Here is a 6,664-nt window from a genome sequence, read left to right as displayed (position 1 = left end):
AGGGGCATCACTATCTAGGCAAAGCTGGATAGTGTTATCAGCCTACCGGCTAGTATACGAAAGATTGAGATTAAGTGAAAGACATAGGGGCACTCCTACCCCACAGCAAGAAGGGGAATCTCAGATAGCAGGAGACCAAACTGACTCAAATGAGAACTTTTCTATTAATGTGGCTAAGAGCAACAGGAGACCAAAAAAGCCCAGAGTGCATTTCAACCCAGCCCAGAAAGAGCCTGACTGCCTGCTTCGTCCTAGCCATGGTGGCAGAGGAAGTGAGTGGGGGGAAAATGAGACGATGTTAGGGGCTGAGGCACAAAACACTACTGGGGTTCAGGATGTCCCTCACACAGAGAATAGGAGATGGTTAAATGATCAGACAAGGGCTCGACCCATACAAAGGAGGAAGACAGAAACCCGAGGTGAAGATTCAGTTACAAGGGAAATTCAGGAAGATTTCTCACTGCAAGAGGTCACAGATATTTTGAGTAGATTCAGCCAAAGAATAGGAGAACCATTGATATCTTGGATGGTAAGACTCAGTGATCAAGGGGCCAGTGGAATATCAGTAGATAGGACAGACTGCATGAGATTCATAGGTATCAGCCATGATCCTCTAGTTCAACAAGCTTTTAGGGAACATCATCAGCAAGGAGATGGTGATAGCAGGACTACTCTGTTGGCATTAGCCGCTGTGGGATGCAATAAGAGATATGCTACTGATTCTATGTGGCCCACTGAGCACAGACCCTGGTATTCACTTAGAGATTGTATCATGAGACTAAAGGAGGAGGTAATGAAGACTGCCATTATGATAGGAACTGCAGACAAATATTACAACGATCCAATGGGACTGCCTCATAGGAATTTAATAATTAGAACAGCTCCCCCTGCTTATAAACAACTAATTTTGAATTTATTACTTGGAGAAGTAGGGAGCCGTCTTACAACAGTGATAAATAAGATTTTACAGTTACATGACTTAGGTGACTGGGGAAGGGATAGATCTCCTCGAGAGAGAAGGGTGAATAACCAGCAAACTTGGCGCCAAAGGAGAGTAACAAGGAAAGAAATGTTTACTGCTCTATTGAGAGCAGGGGTAGGTTTCAAAATGATAGATGGAATTCCAACCAATGAATTATATAGAATGTATAGAGATAAAGGACTTGATAACAGGAGAAATAGAGAAATAAGAACTGCTCCTGCAAGCCCACAAGCCACTCAGAGTGAAGGTGACCTTGTGTGATTAACGGATGAAAACTTGTACATTTGGGGAAAGGCTGGGAGGACAATCCTAGTCTCTATCTAGGGTGGGATCCTCTTAGTTTAATTTTCCCATTGTGTTTCCTTGTACATCTGGGGAAAGGCTGAGAGGACAATCTTAGTCTCTATCTAGGGTGGGATCCTCTTGGCTTCCTCATTATATTCCTTTTGAAAAGAAACATTTCCCACCTGAGTTTGGCTCTGATGTTGGATCTTTGCATAACTGAAATCTCAACCAAACTTGAGATGATTTTATTTGAAGGGTAATACCCCATACTTGTCTACTCTTTTTGTTCTTTGTTTTGGCTAACATTGTTGCTAGTTCTGTTTCCTTTAGGCTTAAGCACCCTGCACTTTCTGGTGACTGCCTAAGCACATAGCATTCTTGGAATTCCTGCCAGCTCGTTAAAGAACTGACCTCTGGAATGGGACTTTTTGGGGGCAGGGCCATCTCTGCATCCAATTTCAGCAAGAAGAAGCTATGGAAAATGAGACCTTCACCCCTTACCCCAAGATTTTGAGCCCCAATCGTTCAAGGGGGGTGGGAATGATGAGAGTGTTCTGTTTACTTATTTTGTGTTATCCTTGCTGTGTTGTTTTATTGTTATGATATTATTGATCCTATGTAATGGATACAAGGATCTAGGGGTGGACATTTGAATTATTAATAATTATTTTTGGGATGATTGATTGAAGAGATTATCTTGCTGGGACCTAGGGGTGGATCACATTTGAATCATAAACCAATATTTAGGAATGTCACCAAATGATATGTTTTGCTTTATAATGAATGATATGTTTTAGTTTCCTTTGTAATTGGATCACAATGTATGTTCTAGGATACATGGCTGATTAGATTATGTATCCTATAACAAGGGGTGGAGTGTATTGGCAACCAAAAATGGGCTCCTTAGCACTTAGTCAACAAGTGCCCTTGACTAGTTTGGCTTTTTCCCCTGAACTGAATGCTGTTTGTATCTTGGACTGGAGTAAGCTTGTCGGCCCTTTCACCTTGCTTCCCTTGCTTAAGCTGATGGAAAGAACCTGTGCTTTCCCGGTCAACCCCTTCACCTTGCTTAAGCAGATTGAAAGAACCTGTGCTTTCCCCGGCGTACCTTACACCCCCGCAGAAGCTGGATGGTTAAAGGCAGCTCCCGTTGGAGCCAGAGGCTGCCACAGCTACAGCCACAGCTGAAGCAGGAGCTGCCAGTAGCAGAGCTGACCTACGGGAGGAAGCTGAACAAAGACTTCAGGCCAGTGGGTAATCTTATTACCATAGAGTGGGAAGCATGATTTTGCTTTACGCAATCATGCTTCTCTGTAGCCTCCTGGTTACTCTTTCAAGGCGTACTTATTGGGCCTGGAAGCTTTTGATCAATATATCAAAATGGGGTTGCTGGTTCATGGGTTGGTTACTGTGGAGCCTAAATATATGTTTTGATTCTTCTGCCTTCTACTTTGAGAGTTTCTTATATCCGGCGGTTCCGAACCTTTCAGACATGTTTATGATCCTCTTTGAGATTATAAACTCTGCCCTCCTAATACAGTATCCCTTTAATAATATAATTGGGTTGGAATTCTAATGCATTGTTGTTGGAGTTGTGAACTGATCCAAACGTTCTGGAGAGTAATTTGGAACTATGCCTAAAGGGCTATAAAAATGCTTATACCCTTTAACCCAGCAATACCACTTCTAATGCTGTACCCCAAAGAGATCATAAAAGTGGGAAAAGGGCCACCATGTACAAAAATATTTATAGCAGCTCTTTTTGTGGAGGCGAAGAATTGGACATTGAGGGGATGCTCATCAATTGGGGAATGGCTAAACAAGTTCTGGTATATGACTGTAATAGCACACTATTTTACTATAAGAAATGATGAGCATATGGATTTCAGAAAAACCTGGAAAGACTTATGTGAACTGATGTTAATTGAGGGGAGCAGAACCAGAAAAACATTGTACACAGCTACAGATATATTGTATGATGACTAGCTTTGAAAGACTTGGCTCTTCTCAGCAATGCAAGGTTCTAAGACAACTTCAAAAGACTCATGTTGGAAAATGCTATCCACATCCAGAGAAGGAATTACAGATCTGAATGCAGATTGAAGCAAACTATTTGCTCCCTCTTTTTGGCTTTGTTTCTTCACTTTCATGGTTCATTCCATTGGTTAAAATTCTTCCTTGCAACATGACTAACGTGAAAATGTGTTTAATGTGAATGTATATGTAGAACCAATAAAGGATTGTATACTATCTTGGGGAGGGGGGTAGGAGAGTGGAGGAGAGAGAGGGAGAGAGAGGGAGAGAAAATTTGGAACTCAAATACTTATGGAACTAATGTTGTAAACTAAAAATAAACTAATGAAATAATATAATTGGGATAGCATTAACACTGTAAAATAATTTTGGTAGTTTTGTCATTTTTGTTGTAATGGTATGACACAACAGTGAGCACTGAATCTTTCTCCAGGTATTTATATTTTCTTTATTTCTTTAATTAGCATTTTGTAATTTAATTTATAAAAATATTGTGTGCTTTGGTTGACTGATCCCCAGGTACTTTATGCATTTTGTTGTTATTTTGAATGAGATTTCCCTTTCTATTATTGCTTCTTGAATTTTCATATTATTATGGAGAAATGTTGCTTATGTTTGAAGGTTGATTTTACATTTTGGAAATTTGATTTTCCTAACAATTTAAAAAATTATGTTAGAAAACGATTCTAAATGGTTACTTCTTTTGAGATTTTATGACTTGTTAATTTGTTGATTTGTTATTTTTTAAATATTGTTTTCTCAGTTCATTTATTCTCATTTTTTCTATTTGGTTTATATATGTTTTCAAGGGAAAACTATAAAGGTATAGTGGATAGAGAGCTGGCTTCAGAATCAAGAAAATATAAGTTCAAGTCCTGCCCTTGACGCACTAGCTGTGAGACCCTTGGAAAATCACTTAACCTCTCAGGATCCTGAATAACTCTCTAAGTCTGTGAACTGCAGAGAAAGTCCTGACCCATATGAGTAGAAATAGATTACTCAGCTTGTAGTCCCTATGCCTGTGAAATCACAGATCTAGTCCCAATTCTAAAGTCTTCAGAAACAAAAATTTTTTGCGTGTATAGAGGGTACTGCTTTATCTGCTAAAAAAGTTTGAGGTCGACATTTTCTTTCACATAGTTATTCGTTGGTTTTCTTTATCCTTTGAATAATTCATTTTTAAAAAGAATGTTTAAGATTGTCATGTTGTCTCCATTTAAGTTTGTATCTGGCTTGTATTCCCTGTGTTAACAACTAGTTTTATCAAGGTATATTGTCTATAATAGATTTATTTAATATTTCTGCATTTTACATTTTTGACTTCCTTTTGATATAGCACATAGTCAGTTTTCTAAAAAAGCTACCAAAGAATATTGTGAAATATGTATATTCTTCGATGTGTTCATTCATAAGATACGATAAGACTTTTAAAACAATTTGGTTTTTATTATGAATTTCAAAAACATCAATAAACACAAACACTTTAATATTCAAAAAAGAACAAAAAGAGGATTTTATATGAAACCATGAATTACTATTGCAGATAGACTATTTTTAAAGTATATTTTAATTTCACCCTCTAATAACAACACTGTTCTGTTTGTCTGTGCTCCCTCCTGTTCTTCCTCTTGCTGTCTTCTGTATATCCTTTGATGTTTAATTGACAATCTTTTCTTTTTCATGACTATCACTACCAGTCAATTCCTAATACCACACATTTTTTCAATCTAATTTTTCCAACAGCCTTTTCATCTCTATGCTTTCCTTCTGGTTTATCTGTTAGATTTTTTTAAACTCTGAAAGAACATTAGAGTCTTCTACAATTATTGTTGCTATTTATGTCTTTTGTAATGCTCTTAGCTTTTCTTCTTAGTAATTTGCATACCCAATGTACTTTGTTGCATAAATATTTAAGAATTATATTATTTCACTTTCTGTGGTTCACTTTTATTTATTTTTTCTTTTTTTTAAATTTATTTAACATATTTAGTTTTCAGTATTGATTTTCACAAGAGTTTGGATTACAAATTTTCTCCCCATTTCTACCCTCCCCCCCACTCCAAGATAGGGTATATTCTGGTTGCCCTGTTCCCCAGCCAGTGCTCCCCTCTGTCACCCCACTCCCCTCCCATCCCCTTTTCCCTTCCTTTCTTATAAGGCAAGATAAATTTTTACACCCCATTGCCTGTGTATCTTATTTTCTTGCTGCATACAAAAACATTTTTGTTTGTTTTTGAACATCTGTTTTCAAAACTTTGAGTTCCAAATTCTCTCCCCTCTTCCCTTCCCACCCACCCTCCCTAAGAAGTCAAGCAATTCAACATAGGCCACATGTGTATCATTATGTATAACCCTTCCACAATACTCATGTTGTGAAAGACTAACTATATTTTGCTCCTTCCCAACCCATCCCCCTTTATTGAATTTTCTCCATTGACCCTGTCCCCTTTCGAAAGTGTTTGTTTTTGACTACCTCCACCCCCATCTGCCCTCCCCTCCATCATCCCCCCCATTTTTTTTATCTTCTTCCCTCTTCTTTCCTGTGGGGTAAGATTCCCAATTGGGTATGTATGGTATTCCCTCCTTAGGCCAAATCTGATGAGAGCAATGTTCACTCATTCCCCCCTCATCCGCCCTCTCCCCTCCTCCCACAGAACTGCTTCCTCTTGCCACCTTTATGGGAGATAATCCATCCCATTCTATCTCTCCTTATCTCCCTCTCTCAGTATGTTCCTCTCTCATCCCTTAATTTGATTTTATTTCTTTTAGATATCTTCCCTTCATCTTCAACTCACCCTGTGTCCTCTCTCTCTCTCTCTCTCTCTCTCTCTCTCTCTCTCTCTCTCTCTCTCTCTCTTTATATATATATATATATATATATATATATATATATATACACATATATACATACACACATAGATATACATAGACATATATGTATGCATATTCCCTTCAACTACCCTAATACTGAGGTCTCATGAATCATACACATCATCTTTCCATGTAGGAATGTCAACAAAACAGTTCACCTTTAGTAAGTCCCTTGCAATTTCTTTTTCTTGTTCTTTTTCTTGATTACCTTTTCATGCTTCTCTTGATTCTTGTGTTTGAAAGTTAAATTTTCTATTCAGTTCTGGTCTTTTCACTGAGAAAGCTTGAAAGTCCTCTATTTTATTGAAACTCCATATTTTGCCTTGGAGCATGATACTCAGTTTTGCTGGGTAGGTGATTCTAGGTTTTAATCCTAGCTCCACTGACCTCCGGAACATCGTATTCCAAGCCCTTCGATCTCTTAATGTAGAGGATGCCAGATCTTGGGTTATTCTGATTGGGTTTCCACAATACTCAAATTGTTTCTTTCTG

Source organism: Trichosurus vulpecula, chromosome 8, assembly GCF_011100635.1.
Source record: "Trichosurus vulpecula isolate mTriVul1 chromosome 8, mTriVul1.pri, whole genome shotgun sequence".
NCBI lineage: Eukaryota > Metazoa > Chordata > Mammalia > Diprotodontia > Phalangeridae > Trichosurus > Trichosurus vulpecula.
The sequence above is the reverse complement of the archived record's forward strand: the minus strand, read 5'-3'. Positions refer to the sequence as shown.